Source organism: Panthera onca, chromosome B1 (assembly GCF_046562875.1).
Source record: "Panthera onca isolate mPanOnc1 chromosome B1, mPanOnc1 haplotype 2, whole genome shotgun sequence".
NCBI classification, from domain to species: domain Eukaryota; kingdom Metazoa; phylum Chordata; class Mammalia; order Carnivora; family Felidae; genus Panthera; species Panthera onca.
The window spans coordinates 146,133,457-146,159,479 of NC_138342.1; the positions used below are offsets into that span (position 1 = coordinate 146,133,457).

The 26,023-nt window shown below is 38.5% G+C and overlaps 1 protein-coding gene across 2 annotated transcripts in view; it reads left to right on the forward strand.

Moving 5' to 3' along the window:
- Positions 1-26,023, forward strand: part of CLCN3 (Cl-/H+ antiporter 3) — a 96,905-nt gene that overhangs the window by 11,941 nt on the left and 58,941 nt on the right. The window lies entirely within an intron of this gene.

A 26,023-nucleotide genomic window follows, 5' to 3' on the forward strand; every position in this document is an offset into this window, starting at 1 on the left:
GCCCCACATCCAGAAGTGTTAATGTCCAAAGGCGGAAGATAGATGTCCCATGTCAAGCAATGAGCAATATCACCTTTCCTCTGCCTTTTTGTTCTATTCACATTCTCAACTGATTGCATGATGCCCACTTGGATTGTAGGGTACCTTTTTTAAGTCTACTGAATCAAACACTAATCTCTTCTGGAAAGACTCTCACAGGCGCACATAAAAATAATGTTTTACCAGCTATCTAGGCATCCCTTAGCTCTGTGAAGTTGACATATAAAATTAACCATTACAACAATCATCAGATTATAAGCGTGGAGATTTTACAAAGTGAATACACATATAACTATCCCTCATTAAAAAATAAAACATAACTGAGGCCTGGGTGGCTCAGTCTGTTAAGTGGCTGACTCTTAATTTCGGCTCAGGTCATGATCCCAGGGTTGTGGGATTGAGCCCTGGGTCGGGCTCTGTGCTGAGCACAGAGTCTGCTTGAGATATTCTCTCTCCCTCTGTTCCTCTCCTCTGCTTGCATTCTCTCTCTCTCTCTCTCAAACAAAATAAATAAAATAAATAAAACATTACCACTTCAGAATTCTCCCTTGTTCCTCCTTCCAGTTTCATAGGTGACTATTATTTTGACTTGTATCTATTAGTTTTACAGGTATTTAAATTTATATAAATGGAATTATACTGTTTATACTCTTTTGTGTCTGGTGTCATTAATTTATGTTTTGAGATTCATCTATGTTGCTGAATATAGCAGTAATTGATTATTTTCAGTGCCACATAGTATCATTGTGTACACATGCTGCAATTTGTTCTGTTCATCATATATTGTTGGTGGACATTTAAGGGTTTTTTTTCTTACAGATTTTGGCTCTCAGTAATAATGCTTTTATGAATGTTCATATACCTGTATTTTAGTGCACATTATATACACAGTTCTCTGGGATTTATACCTTGGAATGGAACTCTTAGTTGACAGAGTATGTGGATTTCAGTATTACTAGATACTGTGAAAGGTGGTTCCGAAGTAGTTGTAGCATATTCATTCTACCAGCAGTGTGTGAAAGTTCTAGTTGTTCCACATTTTCACCAATACTTGATATTCTCAGTTAAAAAAGAAAATTGGCTATTCTAGTGTGGGTGCAGTATTCTCACATTTTGGTCTTATTTTACATTTATCTGAAGGCTTTTGAGTTTGTTTATTTTTTTATTTTTTTATTTAAAAAAATTAAAAAAAAATTTTTAATGTTATTTATTTATTTATGTATTTAACATTTATTTAGTTTTGAGACAGAGAGAGACAGAGCATGAACGGGGGAGGGTCAGAGAGAGGGGGACACAGAATCCGAAACAGGCTCCAGGCTCTGAGTGGTCAGCACAGAGCCCGATGCGGGGCTGGACTCACGGACCGCGAGATCATGACCTGAGCTGAAGTCGGACGCTTAACCGACTGAGCCACCCAGGCGCCCCTATTTATTTATTTTTGAGAGAGAAAGAGAGCACGAGCAGGGGAGGGGCAGAGAGAGAGAGAGAGAGATGCAGAATCCAAAGCAGGCTCCAGGCTCCAGGCTCCAGGCTCCAGGCTCCAGGCTCCAGGCTCCAAGCTGTCAGCAGAGAGCCCGACACAGGGCTCGAGCTCACCAACTGTGAGACCATGACCTGAGCCAAAGTCGGATGCTCAACCGACTGAGCCACCCAGGTGCCCCTGAAGGCTTATGAGTTAAATACATTTTTGCATGTTTATTGGTTTTTTAGACTGCCTCTTTTAAAGTGCCAGTTTGATATTTTTGCCCATTTTATGAATGCTTTATGCATTCTGATTAAAAGTCCTTTATCAGCGGGGCGCCTGGGTGGCTCAGTTGGTTGGGCATCCGACTTCGGCTCAGGTCATGATCTCGCGGTCCGTGAGTTCGAGCCCCGCGTCGGGCTCTGTGCTGACAGCTCAGAGCCTGGAGTCTGTTTCGGATTCTGTGTCTCCCTCTCTCTCTGACCCTCCCCCACTCATGCTGTCTCTCCCTGTCTCAAAAATAAATAAACGTTAAAAAAAAATTTTTTTTAAAAAAAGTCCTTTGTCAGATATATATCTTGCAAATGTCCTCTCATTCTGGTATGCCTTTTCACATTTTTTTTTTTTAACGTTTATTTATTTTTGAGACAGAGAGAGACAGAGCATTAGCAGGGGAGGGGCAGAGAAAGAGGGAGACACAGAATCTGAAACAGGGTCCAGGCTCTGAGCTGTCAGCACAGAGTCCGACGCAGGGCTCGAAATCACGGACCGCGAGATCAGGACCTGAGCTGAAGTCGGATGCTTAACCGACCAAGCCACCCAGGCGCCCCTGCCTTTTCACATTCTTAATGGAATATTTTGATGAAGATGCCATCAATTCTAAAGAAATCCAGTTAATCTTTTCCTTTATTCTTTGTCCTTTTTGTAATCTATTTTGTAATCTCTTCCCATACCTCAAGATCATGAATATATTCTCTGATATTCTTCTAGAAGTTTTATTTTTTTTCTGTCTTTCACATTTAGATTTATAATGTACCTTGCAACTAACTTTTATGTATGATGTAAGTTAAAGGTTTAGGTTCATTTTTTCCATATGGATGAGTAGTTGATCCAGCACCATTTATTGAAAAAACCTTCCATTCTCCTGTATACTGCAGTGACATCTTTATCAAGTGGGTATGTTTCTGTAGGTCTGTTTTTGAACTTTATACTCCGTTACATTGAAATTCTTGTCTCTTCTTATGCCAAAACTCAGCTTATATATGAGTTTTGTTTTTCATATTGGTCTTTTATTGACTTGTGGTCCATATAGTTTACTCAAATTTAATGTAATCACTGATATATTTGAGTTCAAATCTGTTGTCTTTATTGTTTTCTGTTTGTCATAGTTGTTCTTTTTTCTCTATTTCTTTCTGTTCCTCCCAGTACTTTGTTAGTTACATGCTGTCTTATTATTGTTTGGTGCATTACTGTAGAGATTATAACATGCACTCTTGACTTTTTAGTTCTATAAATTAGTACTTTTATCACTTTGTGGAAAATGCAAGGACCTTAGGGTATTTTACCTCATTTTATCCTCCTCCCACTTTTTGTTCTGTTGTTGTCTATTTTAATTCTTCATATATTTTATTTATTTGTTTTCTGTTTACTTATTTTTGAGAGAACAAGCAGGGAAGGGGCAGAGAGAGAGAGAGACAGAGAATCCCAAGCAGGCTGTGTGCTGTCAGTGCAGAGCCGGCATGGGGTTCAAACCCAGTAACTGAACTGCGAGATCGTGACAGAGCCGAAATCAAGAGTCAGACATTCAACCGACTGAGCCACCCAGGCACCCCTCTTCATATATTTTGTTTTATTTAAAACAATTTTTTTAATGTTTATTTATTTTCGAGAGAGACAGACAGAGTATGAGAGGGGGAGGGGCAGAAAGAGAGGGAGACACAGAAGCCGAAGCAGGCTCCAGGCTCTGAGCTGTCAGCACAGAGCCCAACGCGGGGCTGGAACTCACAGACCACGAGATCATGACCTGGGCCTCAGTTGGATGCTTAACCGAGTGAGCCACCCAGGCGCCCCCACTTCGTATATTTTAAACTTCACAAGACGTTATTATTGTTTTATGTCAGTATCTACTTAGATTTAGCTACGTCTTCACTTTTTCTATTGCTCTTCATTTTATACTGTATTTTCATATATCTGTCTGGGTTAGTTATCTTTCTTCCTGAAAAACTCTCATTGATATTTCCTTTCATTACTAACCTAGCGATAAATTTACTCAGTGTTTCAAAAGTTTTTGTTTCCTCTTTATTTTTGTAAGATATATTTGTGGTTCGGGGCTCCTGGGTGGCTCAGTCGGTTAAGCGTCCGACTTCAGCTCAGGTCATGATCTTGCGGTTTGTGAGTTCGAGCCCTGCATTGGACTCTGTGCTGACGGCTCAGAGCCTGGAGCCTGTTTCAGATTCTGTGTCTCCCCGTCTCTCTGCCCCTCCCATGCTCATGCTCTGTCTCCCTCTGTCTCTCAATAATAAAATAAAACGTTAAAAATTTTTTTAAAAAGATATATTTGTAGTTATATATTTCCAGATGTATAGTCATTTTCTTTGAACACTTAAAATGCTTAAGTGTTAAGTGAACACTTAAAATGCTTAAATGTTAATGTTAAGTTGAACACTTAAAATGTTTAATGTTTATTTATTTTTGAGAGACAGGGAGACAGAGCGTGAGTGACGGAAGGGCAGGGAGAGAGGGAGACACAGAATCTGAAGGAGACTCCAGATTCTGAGCTGTCAGCACAGAGCCCAATGCAGGGCTCCAACTCACGAACCATGAGATCATGACCTGAGCCGAAGTTGGAAGCTTAACTGACTGAGCCTCTTTGAACACTTTAGAGATATAATTCTGGTATCATTTGCCTTCTTTTATTTCTCTTGAAAGGTCAGCTATCAGTTTTATTCTTTACCCCTTTTGGTTGCTTTTCTTCTTGTCTTTCAGAAGCTTAACCAAAGTTGCTTAAGTGTGGTTTTCTTTGTATTTATCCTGGCTGGGGTTATTAGAGCCTCCTGAATTGTGACTTGATTTTTCTTTTTCCCTTTTTTTTTTTTTTTTTTTTAATCTGGATAATTTTGACCAGTGTGTCCTCAAATGTAACTGCCATTCTCTCTCTCCTCTCCTTTCAGGACTCCAATTTAATGTGTTAGATCTTTTCTCTGAGATCCTTGCATCTGTTTATACTCTTCGCTTTACATCTTCTTTTTCTTTTTCATTTGGATATTTCAGCTCTTTTAAATACAAGCAAAACAATAACTAGATCATATGGTAAGAGTATATTTAGTTTTGTAAGAAACTGCCAAACTGTCTTTTAAAGTGGCTGTACTGGGGCGCCTGAGTGGCTCAGTCAATTAAGCATCTGACTTTGACTCAGATCGTGACCTTGCGGTTCGTGGGTTTAAGCCCCGTGTCAGGCTCTGTGCTGACAGCTCGGAGCCTGGAGCTGCTTTGGATTCTGTGTCTCCTTCTCTCTCTGCCCCTCCACTGCTCATGCTCTGTCTCTGTCTCTGTCTCTCTCTCTCTCTCAAAAATAAAAACATTAACAAATATAAATTAAAAACAAATAAAGTGGCTATACCATTTGTATTCCCACCAGGAGTGAATGAGAGAGTTCCTGTTGCTCCACATACATGTCACCATTTGGTGTTGTCAATAGTTTAGATTTTAGCTGTTGTAACAGGTGTGTGTTGGTATCTCATTGTTTTCTATCAAGTTTTGAATATCAGTTACTTCTTAATCACTGCATTTCCATTAGATTAGTTTTTATAGATTTCTGTACTCTGGGAAAAATTCTCTTCTCTTTTGGAACATATTAATCATTTGTTTAAAGTCTATATCTGAATATTCTACACAGACCTTTGGGTCTGTTTATATTGCCAGTTTTTTCCCTTGTTTTTCTAGTCTTTTGGCTCTAGCTTCAGGTGTGCTTTGTAATTTTTGATTGAATGCTAGATATTGTATACATAAAATTATAGATGCTGGTGATATCTTCACCATAGTGTAATTAATTTTTTTCTGGGCACACAGGTAGACTAGGAGCAAATTACATTGATCTCATCAGAGATCAAGAGAATTAGCAGTGTGGTTTCAGACTTTTTGTGAGTTAGTCTGTATTTTGACTTACTTTATTTTTAGGGCATAGCCCTTGAGGATTTTAGTGGAAAGCTTGGTGTGTTTACAAGACTCCTTCTCTTTGGTGGGTGCTGAAATTTAGTTTTTATCTCCCTGGCATTTTAAGACTACTGACAGCTTGGCTAATTGTTTTAGTTTCTTAACCACTTTTTATTTAGATTCTCAGCCTCTTGCTTACAAAATCTAGGAACAAAAATATTTTTGGAGAAAAGTATTATAGAATGATCTGTTCTGACTCTTTTCTCCAGGATATTGGAACGTTCAAGGCCATGTTGGTGAATCTGAACTTCAAATTTTGTCTATTTTGTCTACTTGACCCCATAAGACTGGCAAGAGCTCCTCACTTTCATTTTCTGTTGGAGTTCTGAGTCTCTATACTTATAAATCAGGAAATGGCTCAAGAGCAAAAAGTGGTTGAGACTGTTGGGTTTACCTTTTTCACTTTTTTTCCCAGAATTTTGCCACCTGTATGCTTTCTGGCTGTTTTGGGTGTTCTTTGATTTTTTTTTTTTTTTAAGTAAATACAGTATTTTGTTATTATTTATCATTTGCTGTCTTCATCACTAATGCGTTTTTTCCTAATTTTAATTATGGAGTTATAGGCCAGATAAACACCTATATTTGTAATTTGGAAAATCAGGTAAAATTTAATAGCATACCCATTTTTCTACGTTTAAGTAGCTTTTTGGCCCCTTTATGTGGGATAGAAGATTAACTCAGGGAAGTAAAATGACCTAGGAGGACCTAACTCTTTCCATCTTTCCACATTATCATCAAGTATTGATGGTGTCTTTATTTGTAGTTTTCAATAGAAGAGAGTACCAAGTAAGAAGGAAGGGGTGAGGGTATAAAAAAAGATTTAAAAAAAAAATTTTTTTAATGTTTATTATTTGAGAGAAAGAGAGAGGGAGGGAAGGAGGGTAGAGGGGGGTAGGTGCAGAGAGAGAGGGAGACACAGAATCTGAAGTACGCACCAGGCTCTGAACTGTCAGCACAGAGCCCTATGCGGGGCTCGAACCCACGAACTGTGAGATCATGACCTGAGCCAAAGTCAGACGCTTAACTGACTGAGCCACCCAGACGCCCCATGTTCTCTTTTTTATTAGAGAAGATAACGTTCCTAGAACTCTATCAGTAGACTTCTTATATTACTGGCTACAATTGGCTCATATGCCAATACATATAGACCGATCACTGATGAAGAGGAATGGGATTACTGACTGGTGTGAGCAATCATAATTTGTTCCTTGGAAGTAGACACATTGCCAACCAAACAAAATAAAAATTTTGTTAGCAAGGAAGAAACTGGGGCGCCTGGGTGGCTCAGTCGGTTAAGCCTCCGACTTCAGCTCAGGTCATGATCTCACGGTCCGTGGGTTTGAGCCCCGCGTCAGGCTCTGTGCTGACAGCTCAGAGCCTGGAGCCCGCTTCGGATTCTGTGTCTCCCTCTCTCTCTGCCCCTCCCCTGCTCATACTCTGTCTCTCTGTCTCAAAAAAATAATAAATAAATAAAAACATTGAAATTGGAGTATTCTAGGGTAAGCAGTCATTGTTGTTTTCCATGTAGATTCTGCCCTCGAGGTTAGTCTAGTTGAAGGTACCAGATATGGAACAACAGTTGATAGCAACTAAGTGTTAAATTGGGTGGTACAGATTTTAGATGTTACACTTCAAAGAAAAAGGATATTATTTTGACACCCCTTTAGAATTGCATAGAGTGTTCTAGAAGGAGAGATAATACATGAAGTCTCAGCATTAAGAAAAGGTATTATGTTCTGAGACAGTGAATGTCCTTTGGTAAGGTAGTGATATCCTTTCTTTCAGCATAGCTAGCATGGTCCTGTTAACAGTGGTTGGAGGGGGAACATCCTACAAGAGGTGGAAGCCATGATCTATTCTCAGGGGCTAGGGCAGATGTCAGAGGGAAGAGCTTATTTCTGTGTCTGCTCAGTATCTGGGCAGCATGGAAGTTGACAAGCAGTTGGTTATTAAATATTCTTTCATGACTTTTTAGTATACCAAAAAAATACTTAATCACTGGAGAGTACTGATGTTCTGGCATACGTGTTGAATAAAAATCTGTTATGTTCAGTGACTTTTAAGTTGTAGACCTGAATTTACATCCTGGCTCTGCCAGTTACTGTCTCTGCAAGTCACTTAGCCTCTCTATGCCTTTGTTTTTCCCTCTTTGAAGAACAGTAGTACTCACTAAATGATTGCTCTGAGAACTAAGTGTATGTGGAAACCTTAGCACATAAATAATGTATATAGGATCGTTAGCATAGTAAGTAGCTCATGGTAAGAACTCAGCGTATGGTAGCTATTTCTGTTTTCTTCTGTTTTCTTTTCCTTTGGATATATTGTATATTGGGCTTAATCTTCTGGGGCAGTACAAAATATTTTCAGAAAAGATGCCCAACCTCCACTTTTCATTAAGAGGCATTCTAGTGCTTTCTGTTCAGTCTTAGGCTTTGTTTAGGTCCTTCAGTTTCTGAAGGAAGACTAGCTGAATGTAAATAAATAAATAGCTCTGTTACAATTCCAAAAGATAATTCTAAAATCATTGTTATCTAATGTATACGAAACCCTCAACAAAATAAATAATTAAAAGTAAATACACACACAGGTGCACACACACGCACACATGTTGATGACTTCTGGAACCTTCTATACAACCCATCTACCCAGGATACTCTAAAATTCCAGAATATCATAAATAATTGTCTATACTAATGGTGCCTCCAGAAGCTACATAGCTCAGCAGATCCTTGATTTTAGACTTCTGACTTTCAGACCTATAACAGAATAAAGTATTGCTTTAAACCACAAAGTTTGTGGTAATTTGTTACATTAGCAGTAGGAAAATGATACAAATGTTTCATTTAAATATTAATACATGTATTATTAGGAAAATGTTTCAACCTTATAAACCGCCTGAAAAAGATCTTGGGGATCTTCCTGGGTCTATAGAACACACTTGACTACACATTGAGAACTTTTAAGATAAGCCAGCTGTAAAACACACATTGAGTAACTGAATAAGGTAATTTGTTGTATTATATAAGCTATAAGAGTGGAAGGGCTTATATTAAAAGGGCAGAATCTATGTATATAATGTGATGTCTTTTCTCTTAAAATATTATATACACATGTAGACACAAACTTTGGAGGGAAATACATCAAAATAATGAATTTTCCCTTGGTGATGGAATTTGGGTGCTTTTAATTTTTCTTCACGCTTTGCAGTGTTTTCCAATTGTCACTAGTTTGGCTGCAGATTTATAAAACTGAGCTGAAGTTTCCAGGTCATTATAAAGTGTACTTGTCTATGTAGGAGGATAGAACATACTTCTTTAATAGTTTGTTAGCTTGGTTTATGACTTTTAAATATTTAGTCATACAGCAAATGAGTCTTCCTTTGTACTCTTGCTCTGGGCCTTGTAAATGTTAGGGTTGGTCTTGTGCCTGGCTCTCATATCTCTAGGTCTTTGTAGATGTTTCCTTTACCCATTTACCAATTATTACTTGTACTTTGGTTCTCACATTAGAACTCACTCCCTCTGGAAAGCCTTACCAGACTTCTCAGGTTTGGGCTAGGGGCCCCACCTATGTAGTAAATTGTATTGCTTATACTGTGTTTGCTTTCTTGACTTTCCTTGTCTTTTTCTTTATAGTCTCCTTTCCTCCTAGGTTAAGCTGTACTTTTTTCCAGTATAATTGTCCTAGTAAATCTTGTTGATTTTATCGTTTATTTTTCTGTCTGCATGGTTTTGTTTAGAGATGATTCATTATGTATTGATTACATATTTTAAGTTAAAAAAATTTTTTTTTGGAGGGAGAGAGAAAGAGCGTGTGTGTGCAGAACATGTCATGGGGCTCTATCTCATGACCATGGGATCATGACCTGAGCCAAAATTAAGAGTTGGCTGCTCAACCACCTGAGCCACCCAGGTGCCCCTACATATTTTAACTCTTGATGAGCAATCATATTTTCCTTATTTCTAAATTTTTGTGAGGAGGGGATATTAGTATATCATGGGCAGCCACAGGTGCTGTTTATCTTATCCTCTCTTCTTTTTAAAAAAATATTTTTAATGCTTATTTTTGAGAGAGAGCGAGCATGAAGTGGGGAGGTGCAGAGAGAGAAGGGGGAGAGAGAGGATCTCAAGCAGACTCTGTGCTGCCAGAGAACCTGATGCAAGGCTTAAACTGCTGAACTGTGAGATCATGACCTGAGCAGAAGTTGGACGCTCAACCAGGTGCCCTATTTTATCCTCTCTTCTTTTTTTTTTTTTCAACTTTTTTTTTTTTTTTTAATTTTTGGGACAGAGAGAGACAGAGCATGAACTGGGGAGGGTCAGAGAGAGAGGGAGACACAGAATCGGAAACAGGCTCCAGGCTCTGAGCAGTCAGCACAGAGCCTGACGCGGGGCTCGACCTCACGGACCGCGAGATCGTGACCTGGCTGAAGTCGGACGCTTAACCGACTGTGCCCCCCAGGTGCCCCTATCCTCTCTTCTTACAACACCTAATATATTGGCATGCACACAGCAGAAGCTCATTAAAAGGTTGCTGTTTTGGTTTTATTTTGTTTTTTAATGTTTATTTTTGAGAGAGAGAACAAGTGAGAATGGAGAGAAAGGGGAAGGTGGGGGGGCACAGAGGATTGGAAGCGGGTTCTGCACTGTCAGTGTGGAGCCTGATGTGCGGCTAGAACCCGTGAACTATGAGACAATGACCTCAGCTGAAATCAAGAGTCAGATGGTTAACTGACAAAGCCACCCAGGCACCTCTGTCATCACTTCTGTTTCTCAGTTTTCTTACTTGAAAAATGAATGTAAGACATTCTACCTACCCAACTCAGCTCAGTTTTGGAAACAAAAGAATATAGTAAAAGAAATGGCAGAAGTGTTGCTATTATGTATGAGAGTCCTTTGTGGCGATTTTGGCTTGGGTACTCAAAGTTTACACTTGCTTATACTTTGTCAGCTATCAGATTGCATCATGACATACAGATAGATTAGTCTGGGTTCATAAAAATCGTAAATGATTAACTTCAGGACTTAGTAATGGATTGCCTTGGAGAGATCCTGACCTAGAACTGAGCAGGGAATATACAAGATGAGCCCAGATCATGTGTAGTACCAGAAGTAAGGAAGTGCTCAAAAAACAAAGGGATGAGGGATTGTCCAGAGAACACAGGAACTAATTTGAAAGAACTCTAAATGGTTGAAACTGGAACAATTTGGGCAAGAAAATAATGTACAATTGGAATATAACCAAAGTGTAAAATAAATATAAATGAGCACATACATATGACACAAATGATGTAAACTGATATAAATGATAAATAAATGGAGGAAAAGAGACAAGTCTCCCTTGTAGAAGAATTCCAAATAGGGGCTCCTGGGTGGCTCAGTCAGTTGAGCATCGGACTCTTGGTTTTGGCTCAGGTCACGATCTCACGGTTTTGTGAGTGTAAGTCCTGCATCGGGCTCTGTGCTGACGGTGCAGAGCCTGCTTGGGATTCTCCATCTCCCTCTCTCTCTGCCCTCCCTCAACTTGCACGGTCTCTGTCTCTCTCCAAACAAATGAAAATAAACTTAAAAAAAAAAAGAATTTTAAATAATTTATGTAAATATTCTACCCTCATGGAGGAGGAGTTTATTTCCTACCTCCTTCTCCCTTAAGGGTGGGCTAGACTTAGTGACTTACTAAGAATAGAATAGGAAAGAAGGGAAAAATAGTAACTTCACAGTGGAGAAACGTGGCAAACACTATTGTAACCAAGTGATGAAGGTTAATATCACTGATGATGTCATATGGATATTACATACCCCTAATATGTGATAGGAAGAGCACTTCACCTTTGTGATAATTCTTTTCAAAGACCTATAACTCTAACTACAAGAGAAACAATAGACAAACCTGGACTGAGGGGATATTTTGCAGGATACTTAACCAGTCAAGGTCATGAAAAATGAGGAAAGCCTGAGAAATAGTCATATACCAATTTAGAAAGATAAGTTAACATTAGGAAGATATGTTAACATACATTGTGGTATCCTGGTTTGAAACCTGGAATAGAAAGAGGACATTAATAGAAAAACTGGTAAAATTTAAATAAGGTCTGGAGTTCACTTAATAGTGATGTATCATTGTCAGTTTCTTAGTTTAGATAAATGTATCATGAAAATAAGTATAAGATGTTAACAGTTGAGGAAGCTGAGTGGGAGGTATTTGGGACCTCTTGGTACTGATTTTTTGTAAATCTGAAATTAGTCCAAAAGAAGGTTTATTTTAAAAAGTGAATTGGGAAGAGTTAACTTTTAAATAATAAAAGCAAAATGTGATTATTATAGAAAATGTGAATGATGAAGATATAAGGTTGTAAATGAAATTCATTCATAATCCTACTACCCATAGATAACTGGTAATTTTAGTATTTTTTTTTCTGGACTCAATTCTGTGCATATTGCATTCGACAATAATTATTAGGTTCCTTTTGGGCCAGATACCATTCTAGGTGCTTGGGACAGAGCAGTGAACAAGAATGATGTGAGACTTTCATTTAAGGGGTTTGTACTCCAATGAGAGTACCATTGAAATAAACAATAATTGCAGAAGAAACAATTACAGTTGTGTTATGGTAAGTGCTGTAAAGAGGAGGTGTAGGTGTGAGAACACGTAAGTGAGGAAATCTAAGATGTACCACTTAAGGTAAGAACTGAAAAATGAGAAGTCTGACAGGTGAAGGGGAAGAGGTGATTTGTGGGTGCTGGCAGGTTGGCTACAGGGGACTGTTACAGGTAGAGGGAACTGCTTGTGAGAAAACCTTCAGGGAAGAAGGAGCCTGAGCTTGAGAATGCATGATGGTTGGAGTATGGAGAATAAGATCTGGAAAATAGCGGGATGTGCCTGATGGCGTAGTTAAGCAAGGTTGAAATCACGCATTTAAAGTTTTGGGACTTTTTCCTGAGAGTGATATGAAACCATTGAAGGGTTTTGAAGCAGAGGAGTAATATGATCTTTGTAATTTATTTTATTTTATTTTTTAAGTTTATTTATTTATTTTGAGAAGGAGAGAGAGGGTGCACAAGCAGGGGAGGGGCAGAGAGAGAGGGGAGAACTTTAAGCAGGCTCCGTGCTGTCAGTGCAGAGCCCAATATGGGGCATGGAGCTCAGTCTCATGAAACGGGAGATCATGACCTGAGCCGAAATCAAGAGTAGGGTGCTCAGTCGACGGAGCCACCAAGGCACCCCGATCTTTGTATTTTTAAAATATCATTCAACAGCTGTGTGAGCAAATGGATTGGTAGGTATTGAGAGTAGGGAGGTAGAAGAGGGATCCCTCGGAAGAGGGATGACGGTGTCTGACTGGCATAGTGACAGATGGAGAGACTGATTCAAAGTAGATTTAGAAGTAAAATCAACAGACATACTGATTGTTGGGTGGTGGTTGGAGGTGGGTAAAAGGGAGGATTAGAAATTTCTAGCATATGAAGCTAGTAATGTCATCTACTAGGTGGGAAGTTTTTCAGTTAATATTAAGTGCATTGCCTTATGGTGCAAAAGTTTATCTTAGTGATTTTTAACCATTGAATGATATTTGAATACACAAATGTATTCTAAATTCCTAGAAAAAAGTTACTGGGAGGAAGGTATTTATTTTATCTGTCAATGTGTAGTGAATACAAAGTTTTGAAAATTCGTGGGTACATTGTTCCTAAGATAAAAAGTCTGAATGCTGCTAAGCTAGAGTTGGTTGCTTTCTGTGAATAAGAATAATGAAATTCTTTGATGTCAACTGCAGGTAGAAAACATTATTAATAAAATAATCCAAGAGTAGTTTTTTAGTAAATATTGTATCCTTGTATGTGGATTTATAGGCAAAAAGAAATTACTGAGTGTAAAGTTGTGGTAGAACTCAGAAATCCAAGAAATGTGTGCTGAATTAGGATGATGTGACTTTGCTACAACGTTTCAAAGATTATGTTTGTGCATGTTGTCTTTAGTAGATACGTTGATTTTAGTCTTATTGTTTTCTCTGGCATGTACCTACTGATAACGTTGATGGCATTGTTCTAATAGTGAGGCACTTGGCTCTAAATTTGATTTGGCAACATTTAACTATTAAGCCTTTAAAAAGCGGGGCGCCTGGGTTGCGCAGTCGGTTAAGTGTCCGACTTCAGCCAGGTCACGATCTCGCGGTCCGTGAGGTCGAGCCCCGCGTCAGGCTCTGTGCTGACTGCTCAGAGCCTGGAGCCTGTTTCGGATTCTGTGTCTCCCTCTCTCTGCCCCTCCCCCGTTCATGCTCTGTCTTTCTCTGTCCCAAAAATAAATTAAAAACGTTGAAAAAAAATAAAATAAAATAAAAAGCATGAAATGGTTACATCGTGAATCTTCTTGGTAAAGATGTTTTAGAAATTCTTAAAATTAAGTTAATAAAATGCTACCACTACCATTTAATAGCTGTCTATTGGAAAAAGGTAAAAAACTCTTTCAAATGGTCTACTGAGAATTAATTTCAGAAATAAATAATTCTGAGGTTCATATGATGCCTATTCAAGTAGTGTCATATTCTTAATAAATTTGACACTATGTTCTGTTGCCAACTACCTTGTAAACATTTTCTTCACCTCTATCTCCAGGTCACTTCAGTTAGAACCGTCTATTTCACCTAATGTGTGTGGACTAAGGGACTTCCCTAGTTTGTGTATTTGTGTAAAAGCAAGGTAGTGCATTTGGGGAAAACTAACCCATACTAAGTTTATGAAGTGCTATAATTCAAGATGTTACTAACGAACAGGGAAAAATAACTTGGTACTATAAAGTGATATTTTGATAAAAATAGTCTAAAATACCAATGGAAAGCTAGTCAAGCACTGACTTATCCCAAAGATCATTGGAAAGAAGTGAGCTTAGTTTTGATGATAATATAGAACCTGATGATATACCCCAGAAATCCCCTGCAATTACTGTCATTGCTCTGCAAAAACAAACAACATCAAAAAACAACAACCCCCCCCCAAAACCACAAAACTATTTTTTTAAGAAGTTCACAGAAAGTTAACTGAAATTAAGTCAGTGAATAATTTTTTTTTTAATTCTTTTTTAATGTTTATTTTTGAGAGAGACACAGAGTGTGAGTGGGGGAGGGGCAGAGAGAACGGGACACACAGAATCCGAGGCAGGCTCCAGGCTCCGAGCTGTCAGCACAGAGCCCAACGCGGGGCTCGAACTCACAGACCGTGAGATCATGACCTGAGCTGAAGTCGGACACTCAACTGACTGAGCCACCCAGGCGCCCCGAATAATTTTTTTAAATGTTCATTTATTTTGAAAGAGAGAGCACGCACACACATGGGGGAGGGGCAGAGAGAGAGGGAGAGAGGATCCCAAGCAGGCTCTGTGCTGTCAGCGGAGAGCCAGACATGGGGCTCCGCTCATAATCTCTCAAATGGTGAGATCATGGCCTGAGCCAAAATCAGGAGTCAGACGCTTAACTGACTGAGCCACCCAGGCTCCCCAAGTCAGTAAATAGTTTTTGTGTGTGTATTCTACCTCTCTCACAATGACATGATGTAATAAATTAACATTTCTCCTGTGCATGTAGAACGTTACCTACAAAGTGTTTTGGGGAGAATTGAGAAAATAGTTGGTTAAATCATATTTTGTGTCGTGGTTCCAATTAAGAATTCTATCTGAAAAAGCTTTCAGAAGTTATGAGCTAAGCCTGTAAGATCATACACAGAAGTAAATACATAAAATCATGGGGAGTCTATGGATCTGTTTAAACAGTTCCAAACTACTGTCATTTAGAGGAAATTCCTTGGGAGAACCTGTGCTTAGAACAAATAAAAGTCAGTGTTAGACACTTCCAAACTTGTTTTCTGTAACTAATCGAGACTGTAAATAAGATTAGAGTAGAGTGGCTTAGGGTAGGGAAGGAAAAAAGAATAATAAATCCATGTTAGATCATAATAGAATTAAAGGTAGGGTAAATTTCTAACTCAAAGACTTTTGAATTGTGAAATGTAACACATATAGGAACAATGCATAAAGGCATAATTACACAGCTTAATGAGTTATCACAAAGCAGGCACTTTTACAGCACAACCAGGTTAAGAAAATAAAGCATTACTATACTTCAGAAGCCTCCTGTGGGTACCTTCCCAATCACAACTCTTTTCCTTTCCTTAGAGATAAATGCCATTTTCTCTTTGCCTAGTCACTTTTTTTTTTTTTTTTTTTTGCTTTACTTTATGGCTTGATAATTTAAGTATGCATCCTTAAAATGACAATTTAGCATTGCCTGTTTTATTTTTTTTATTTTTTAATTTTTTATTAAAAATTTTTTTTTTACATGTATTTATTTTTGAGAAACGGAGTGAGACAAAGCATGAGCGGGGGAGGGGCAGAGAGAGAAGGAGACACAGAATCTGAAGCAGGCTCCAGGCTCTGAGCAAGCGGTCAGCACAGAGCCTGATGCGGGGCTTGAACCCACAAACTGTGAGATCATGACCTGAGCCGAAGTCGGACGCTCAACCGACTGAGCCACCCAGGTGCCCCTAGCGTTGTCTGTTTTAGAAAATTATAGATTATTTAAATTAATAAAATAAATCATACAGTACGTATTTCTTGCTTGTGTTTATTCAATGTGCTTTTCAAGATTCTTTTGTATTATATGCAGTAGGTGTTTGTGGCAGTGTTGCTCTAGACTATCTTTTATGAATATACCAGTTTACCTGTGTATTTTAATATTGATGGGTCTTTGAATTATCAGCAGTTTTTGGCAGGTGTAAGCAGTGCTACATTGAATATTTTGCATTCATCCTGGTGAATATGTGCATAAATTTCATTTGGAGTGAACCTTTTGGGGCATAGGTTATGCTTTCCATAGTGAAGTTCCAGTTTACACTCAAGTTAAATGTGTATGAAAGCTTCCTTTGCTCCACATTCCTCAACCTCTTGATATTGTCACACTTTTAATTCTGTCCATCTGTTGGCTGTGTAATAGGTTCTGATTGTGTGTGTGTTTTTTTTATGTTTATTTATTTTGAGAGACAGAGTGCATGTGAGTAGGGGAGGGGCAGAGAGAAGGGGAGAGAGAGAATCCCAAGCAGGCTCCATGCCATCAGTGCAGAGCCTGATACGGGGCTCAAACTCACAAACCGTGAGATCATGATCTGAGCTGAAATCAAGAGTTGGGCACTCAACCCACTGAGCCACCCAGGTGTCCCTCTGATTGTGGTTTTAATTTGCACTTCCTTGGTTGCCAAGGAGGTTGAGCAATTTTTCATGCTAATTGGCTATTTAAAATTTTGTTTGAAGACCCATTTAAGTCATTTGCCTGTTTTTCTATTGATGTGGCTGAGAGATTGTAAAAGTTATTTATTTTCTATATATAAGCTTTTTGTTGGTCATATTCTTATAAATATCTCATATTCTGTGGGTCCTGTTGCATTTTCTGTTATAGTCTATTTGGGCTGCTATAACAAAAGTACAATAGATTGGGTGGCTTGAGCAACAAACGTGGTTTTCAGTTCTGTGTATTGCTCACAGTTTTGGAGGCTGGAAAGTCCAAGAGCAAGGACAGATAGACTGGATGTCTGTTGAGGAGGGGCTGCTTCTGGTTCACGGTCTGCCATCTTTTTGTTGTGTCCTTGAGGGAACTCTCTGGAGTCTCTTTGTGAGGGCACTAATTCCATTCCTGAATACCTTCATGATCTAATCACCTCCCAAAGGAGCTACCTCCAAATAACATCAACTGGGGATTAACCATCAACGTATAAATGTTGGTGGGATACAGACATTCAGTCTGTAGCATTATGATGGACAAATTAAGAGCAAATGTTCTTATAATGTCTTCTGTGTTGATCTTTTGCTTTATGGCTGATGCTTTTTGTGTCTTAAGAAAAATTTCCCTCCACTGAGGTCATGAATATATTTTCTTATATCATTTTGTAAGAGTTTTATTTGCCTTTCTCACTTGAGTCTATAATCACCTGAGTGGTGTGTGTGTGTGTGTGTGTGTGTGTGTGTGTGTGTGTGTGTGAATGAATGGATTAGGGTGTATTTAATTTTTTTTGTCCATATACACAACCAGTTGTCCTAATGCCAGTTACTAAGAAAATCATTTTTTATCTATTCTTCTGTAGGGCCACCCCTAAGAATATATTAAGGTTCATATATAGGAGGATCTATTTCTTGACTCTTTGTTCCGTGTGAGTGGCTTTGTTTTATTTTAGCTTTATGCCAAAAGCATTCTGTTTATAATGTTACTGTGATTAAAATGGTCTCAGTATCTGGTAAAGCATATACTCTCACTTTATTGTTAAGTTTGTCTTGATTATTCTTGGGCCTTTTTATTTCCAGGTACATTTTAGCATGATTTGTCATTTAAAAAAAAGCCTGTTGGTGCGCCTGGGTGGCGCAGTCGGTTAAGCGTCCGACTTCAGCCAGGTCACGATCTCGCGGTCCGTGAGTTCGAGCCCCGTGTCAGGCTCTGGGCTGATGGCTCGGAGCCTGGAGCCTGGAGCCTGTTTCCGATTCTGTGTCTCCCTCTCTCTCTGCCCCTCCCCCGTTCATGCTCTGTCTCTCTCTGTCCCAAAAATAAATAAACAACGTTGAAAAAAAAAAAAAAAAAAAAAAAGCCTGTTGGGTTTGTAACAGGGTGCAAGAGCACCTGGCTCCAGAGTTTCCAAACAGACCAGGTTTGGCCACTCACTGCTGAGATAATTCAGAGACAGACCAGTGATGGTGAAACAAGAAAGGAGTTTATTTCAGCGAGGCAACACTGGGAAGACAACGGACTAGCATTTCAAAGACTGTCTCCAAAGTGCTGAAAATACTTCTAGGTTTATATAAGGAAAATGTGGGGACAAAGGTTGGTGGGTATAAGCAGGTGGGCAGTAAAGGTCAGATCAGTCATTGCCTTCATGTCAATTATGAGGGGTCTTGCTGGTGTCAGGGCAGTTGTTATTCCTTGAGGGGTAGTTTCAGTTCCTATCACAGGATGGTTTGCCCTTTGGGTCTTTTGTCTGAGTTGAAAGGTAAGCTAGAAAGAAGAACTTGCTAGAAAGTATAGACTAAGGTAAAATGGAGGTAAATCCTCAGGTTTTTGATTGGCATTTAATTGAGTCTATAGATCAGTTTGAATCTAACTCATGAACCTGGTATACTTCTCTGTATACTTGAGTCTTTTTAAATGTTTTCCAATGAGGTTTTAGTCATTCCTAGTAACTTTTGTCTTTATTTGTTACACTCGTTCCTGGATTTTCTTTTTTAATATTACTGCTATTTAATGCTGTTTTTATTTTAATATTCTATTTGCTGGGGGCACCTGGCTGGCTCAGTCGGTTGAGCGTCCAACTTCGGCTTAAGTCATGATCTCACAGTTTGAGTTTGAACCCCTCCCCACCTCAGTTGGGCTCAATGCTGTCAGCACAGAGCCTGCTTTGGATCCTCTGTCTCCTTTTCTCTCTGCCCCTCCCTTGCTCATGCTCTCTCAAAAATAAACATTTTAAAAAATATATTCTGTCTGCTGGTATATTTTGAAATTTAGTTTTTTGAATATTGATTTTTAACTCTAATTGTAATGATTTATTTGTCCAGCCTTCTTTTTAAGAGAGAGAGAGAGAATGAATCGAGGGGCAAAGAGAGGGAGAGAGAGAATCCCATGCAGGCTCCTTGCTGTCAGTGCAGAACCCAACATGGGACCTGATCTCACAAACTGTGAGATCATGACCTGAGCCAAAATTAAGAGTCAGACACTTAACCAGCCAAACCATCCAGGCACCCCTGTGATGTCTTTTAAGATTATAGTCATACCATTGGCAAATAATGACCATGTTGTTTCTTGCTAATCTTTATAGTGTTCTCCTTTCCTTTCCCCTTGCTTGACTGCACTGGCTAGGACCTCTAGTCTCTAGTAAACTGTTGTATGGAAATAGTGATTGCCAGTGTCTTTTGTCTTGTTTTGATCCTGAAGTTTCACCATTAAGTATTCACCTCCAAATTTAAGTATGATGCTAATTTGGATTTTTGTGTTATCTCTCATTAGATTAAACAGGTTAACATCTATTCCTAGTTGATTTAAGAGTACACAATGTAGGGGCGCCTGGGTGGCTCAGTCAGTTGAATGTCCGACTTTGGCTCAGGTCATGATCTTGCAGTTCGTGAGTTCAAGCCCCACGTCGGGCTCTGTGCTGACAGCTGAGTGCCTGGAGCCAGCTTCGGATTCTGTGTCTCCCTCTCTCTCCGCCCCTTCCCCACTCATGCTCTGTCTCTCAAAAATGAATAAACGTCAAAAACAAATTTTTTTAAAGAGTACACAATGTAAAATCATGATTGGTTGTTGAATTTGTCATTTTCCTTCCGTTTTTTGAGATGATCATTTGATTTATATCTCCTATTTATCTATTATAAACAGTTGATTTTCAGATGCTTAAATCAACTTGCATTCCTTGTATGGACTCAATTAGATCATTGATACTTTAGTGTATTCTTTTGGGTTTTTTTTTTAATGTACAAATTGCTGGATTTGGTTTACTTTTGTTTAGGATTTTTGCATCTGTTCATAACAGATTGCTGGTAGCTTTCCTTTCTCATACTGTTCTCATTTTGGTATTAAGATTCTATTTCCCTTACAAAGTGAGTTGTAGATGATGGCCCCTTCTTCCAGTCTCTGAAGTGTTTATATAAGGCGGGCATTATTTCTTCCTAAATATTGGTAGATTTTGCCAAAGAAACTCTAGGCTTAGAATTTTCTTTATAGGAAGGTTTTAAATTAATGTTTCAAATTCTTTAATAGTTAATAGCACTATTCTGATTTTGTTTCTTTCTAGATTAGTTTGGTAAGTTGTATTTTTTTTTCAAAATTTACCTTCTTTTTAAAAAATTTAAAAAGGCATAAAGTCATTTGATTGCCTGCAGTTTCCATAGTCTTGTCTTCTTTTTCTTCCTGATCATGGTTATTTGTGCTCTCATCGAGAGAGTTCTCCTTCCCTCCTTTCCCCTTCCTTATCCTCTTTCCCATTTCACCTTATTAATCATTGTCACTGCAGATTCATCAGTCATTAGTCTTTCCAATGAACTAGCTTTGCCTTTGTTGTGTTTTTCTATTTGTATTTTTCTGCTTTATTAATTTCTGATCATATTTTGTTCTGCTTTCTTTGGGTTTATTTTGCTGTATTTTTTCCCCCTAGCTTCTTGAAATAAGGTTACCTTCTTAATTTTAAGCTTCCATTCAGGTGAATCATTTAAAGCTCTAAATGTCTCTCCCAGTACAGTTTTTATCACCATGTCATATGCCTTCATTATCATCACAAATTAAATTTTTTTTTTTAACGTTTATTTATTTTTGAGATGGAGAGAGACAGAGCATGAACAGGGGAGGGGCAGAGAGAGAGGGAGACACAGAATCCGAAACAGGCTCCAGGCTCTGAGCTGTCAGCACAGAGCCTGACGCGGGGCTCGAACTCACGGAGTGTGAGATCATGACCTGAGCTGAAGTCAGACGCTTAACCGACCAAGCCACCCAGGCGCCCCTCATTATCACAAATTAAAAATCATTTTTAACTTCCACAGTGATACCTATTTTGATTTACAGGTTATTTAGAAATATAGTTCATGATTTCCAAACATAGGAATTTCTGGTTGTTTCAAATTGACTTAGAACATTGTTGTCAAAGAATATACATTGTCAAACAATATACAAAGATATACATTGTTGTCTTATCAGTGTATTGAAATTTTTTGAGACTTGCATTGTGGCCTGGTAAAAAGTCTATTTTTGTCAGTGTTCCACCCATGCTATAGAAGAGTGTATAATGTGAAGTGTTTGGTTAATGTTTTTCTCTATGCGTCCATCAGGTAAAATTTGGTACTCTACCTTTGAAGTCTCTAGTTTCCCTATTGATTTTTCTCCTTGTTTATTTCTATAGGTATTTGTCAGTGATGTATTAAAAATTTTCACTGTGTTTGTAGACTAATCTACCACTTGTCATTCTGTAAATTTTTGCTTTATATACTTTGATTTCATGTTAGTAAGTTACATCTTCCTGGTGAATTGAACCACCTTACTTTGAAGTGCCTCTATCTATTTCCAAATTTCTTTAAAATGTCCTTTGATATAATATAGCTCCCCGGATTTCTTTGGATTAGGGATCACATGCTCTATTCTTTTAATCCTTTTACTTTCAGCCTTTCTGCATTGGTATGTTTTAGCTGATACTCTCATAATTATATACTTGGCTTTAAAAAATCCAATTAGATAGTGTTTATCTTTTTTTTTTAAGTTTATTTATTTTTTTATTTATTTTTTAATTTTTTTTTTTAATGTTTATTTATTTTTGAGACAGAGAGAGACAGAGCATGAATGGGGGAGGGGCAGAGAGAGAAGGAGACACAGAATCGGAAGCAGGCTCCAGGCTCTGAGCCATCAGCCCAGAGCCTGACGCGGGGCTCGAACTCACGAACCGTGAGATCGTGACCTGAGCTGAAGTCGGACGCTCAACCGACTGAGCCACCCAGGCGCCCCTAAGTTTATTTATTTTGAGAGAGAGAGAGAGAGAGAGAGAGCGAGCATGCACGAGTTGGGGAGGGGCAGAGAGAGAGGATCCCAAGCAGGCACTCCCAATGTAAGGTGTGGAGCCCAACTAGGGGTTTAAAATCGAGTTAGATGCTTAACTGACTGAGCCATCCAAGTGGCCCATGTTTATGTTTTAATTGGAGCATTTTAGTATATTTACACTTAATATAATATTGTTACATTTGCATTTCAGTATTTCTAAAACTTAGAACTCTTAAAATAGTCTTTTATTCAGTCTTTGTACCAGTTTGTGTACATGCATGAAAATATTTGACACATTTCTTGAAAAGGAATTGCTTAGGCATTAAAATTATTGGCTGTTTTTGGTTCCGATTTTGAAAAAGTGATCATTGTATGATGTTTTCATGTTTTTAATCTTATGATACATTATTTGAGTAATCAGACAGCCATGTTGAGAACTGAAACGTTTATGTTTGTGAGGTTGAATATTGCAAAACCATTTTGTGTTTTTTGTTTATTTTCTGGTGTGTCATTTCTGAAGAATTTCCAGGTCCTCTTTCTTTTGTGTTGCAGTAACTTTGCAGCTATCTGTATAGCTTGAATTGATTGTCTTTCTTCTTGAAAGCTTTGCTATCTCTCTCTCTCTTTTTTTTTTCCCCCTTTGATATTTTTGCTCAGGGAGGACAATTGACAATACAAGTTAAAGTTGAATGCCAATAGTGTGTCAAATGTAAATGTATAGCAGCTATACGTAATAGAATATAAACTAAAGTTAATCTGACACTTCTGATAATAATAATTTAGTTTGAGGATTCAAGGAGGTAATTTTTTGTTAACGTTTATCTCATAAGTGATTTATAAGCATTTCATTAAAAAGCATCTTATAGAAAATTTAGAACATATACAAAGGTACAGGGAAGAGATTATGTGCTTTTTGTTCTCAAGACTTAAATAATTATCAATTCATGGCTAATTTTGTTTTTTTACTACTTTCTATAATTTTGAAATAAATTGGAAACCTTATATTATTTTAGATAGATACACTGTGATAGAGTCTCACCCTGATCAAACTTTAGTCAGGCTCATTTGAATTCTCTTCCCAACCAAGTCTCAACTGTTGGTCTTATGTTGTCTTGTTTTTGTATTGCTCAGTTTGGGCAGTAATCCTGTCAAGTTGGCTTAGTCAGAATCCTGTACCCTCAACACCCTGGAGTTCCACATCCCTCACTATCTTCCAGGTGATGTCCTATCACCCAGGGCTGCCTTCAGCCAGAATCCTGTTAGGTCTGCTTAGTGAGAATCTCTCTTACCCTAGGTGTTTCCTCTTAATAATTATTTTTCTATCCACTGAAAACCCCACCCCTTCTCCTTGGTTGTGAATTCCCGCTTTTTCTTGTTATATTGGGAATTGAGCCAAATTCTGTATTGAGATCTCTTTTCCCCTTTTGCAGTAGTCTTGAATAAAATTTGTTTTTACCTGTTTTAACTATTACACAGTTAATGTATTTCCTTATGTATCTCTAAAAGATAAGAATTCTTTTACAGGCTATTATTGATGAGGTTTTGAGGGGATCTGTAGCTGACGGACAAGAAAGTATTCTTGAGATGTCTTAGGTGCAAAGAGGTTATTAAAGCATGAGGACAGGACCCTTGGGCAGGAAGAGCTGCACTGGGGTTGTGAGGAATGACTGATTATATATCTGGGAGTTGGGGCATTGGTAAAGGCCCCAAATCCCAAAAGGACTTTCATATGCTAAAGACACTGGAGGCTTTGCTATTGTTGAGCTCAAGTTATTTTTCCTTCTAGCAAAGCATTAACATAAGGACAATAGGAAGTTCCTGGAGGAAAGGTTTACTCTGCTTATCTCAAGTATTTGTCAATGGGCTACAGGTTATAAAGAATTTATTTTACCTACATTTTCTTCTTGCCTTTGTTCCCCACATCACTGTGGAGGGGAGGGTGATGTTAGGGCTGCAGGAAACTGAGTCTGTAGGCTTCTGGAGATTGCCTTTTTTTCTTTTAAAAAAAAATTTTTTTTTTTTAACATTTATTTATTTTTGAGACAGAGAGAGACAGAGCATGAACGGGGGAGGGGCAGAGAGAGAGGGAGACACAGAATCGGAAGCAGGCTCCAGGCTCTGAGCCATCGGCCCGACGTGGGGCTCGAACTCACGGACCATGAGATCGTGACCTGAGCTGAAGTCAGACGCTTAACCGACTGAGCCACCCAGGCGCCCCTGCCTTTTTTTCTTGTAAATCATTAAAATCATTGCAAACTGATGGAAACTTCTGTCCTGCTTGACTGTAATCTCTATCAGTTAACCATTTATTTTTCCTTTTCCTTTGTTCTTGGGCAGCCTGGAGTGCCTGAGGAATATCACATATATCCTACCTGGGGGTTGGGGCCAGGGTGGAAGGGTGGGGGGAAGGTGGTTAACTTGTGCTTTGCCCTCAGCTTCTTTGGCTCCCTCATCATTATTACGTCTAAAATATAGTTGCTTAAAATCACATATCTTGCTTATTTCTCATTTCTTCTGTTTCATAAAAATTTGTACTTTGAAATTGATTTATCTTTTAATACTTGTTTTTTTATTATTTAATTTTATTTTTAAAAAAATGTTTATTTCGAGGTGGGGGGGAGCGTTCAGGGGAGGGCCACAGAGAGAGAGGAGAGAGAATCCCAAGCAGACTCCATGCCATCAGTGCAGAGCCCTACATGGGGTCAGTCTCATAAGCCGTAGACCATGACCTGAGCCAAAATCAAGAGTTGGATGCTCAACTGACTGAGCCACCCACGCACCTGTATTTTTTTTTTTTTTTTTAATTTTAGAGAAAGAAAAAGAGAAAGAGAAGCATGCAAGGGAGGAGAGGCGCAGAGGGAGAGAGAGGAAGAGAATTTTAAGCAGTTCCACACTCAACGTGGAGTCCGCTGCAGGGCTTGATCTCAGAACCCTGGGATCGTGACCTGAGCCAAAATCAAGTGTTGGCTTTTCAACCAACTGAGCCACCCAGGCACCTATTGTTTTAATTCTGTATAGGTCTCCCCACTTCCCTTTTTTTTTTTTTTTTCCTGACTATATTTTTCCTGACTATAAATCTAATGTTGAAGATTTCTTGGATCATATATGTTAGAAGGGACTTAAAGATTGAACATTGTAGTACTATAGTCAAATATATATGTAGTTATATATGTATGGTTAGAATACCATAGTCATCTATTCTGCCTCCCTGATTTACACATCTCAGAGAGGTTGTGGTTTATCTAGAATCCCACATCAAGGCTGAGGTTAGAATTGAGGGTGCATTTGGGAGTAGAAATATCTTCCCCTTCTGAATTTTTAAGTTCATTTTTGTGCTACCATTTTAGTGTGTTTATTCTTCAGAGGTTCCATCTGGAGCATTGTCCCCTTATGGACCTCCCCCCCCCCCCCCCCCAGTTGTGCCTTCGAATTCTTAAATGTGTCTTTTCTTCTCTTTCCACTTGAGCTCCATGCTAACTGTAATTCAGTTTCTTAAACTGACAATAACCGACTCTGTGTCAAAGTCCTCTTTTGCCACACCTTCCCATCTACTTTGTCCTTTTCTAAAGTACAGTTGAAAAGCACTTTAGCTTGAGTAGTCATTCTTTTAAGCAAAAGTGGCAGCCATGGGTCTCTTAAGCATGAGATTTGATTACTTTTGAAAATTTTTTCAGCTTTCAGATTTATTATTACAAAAGTAGTATAATTATTAAAAATTTCAGTAATAAGTAATATATTTGTCTAAAAAGTAAAACCGTGTGGAACTATACATA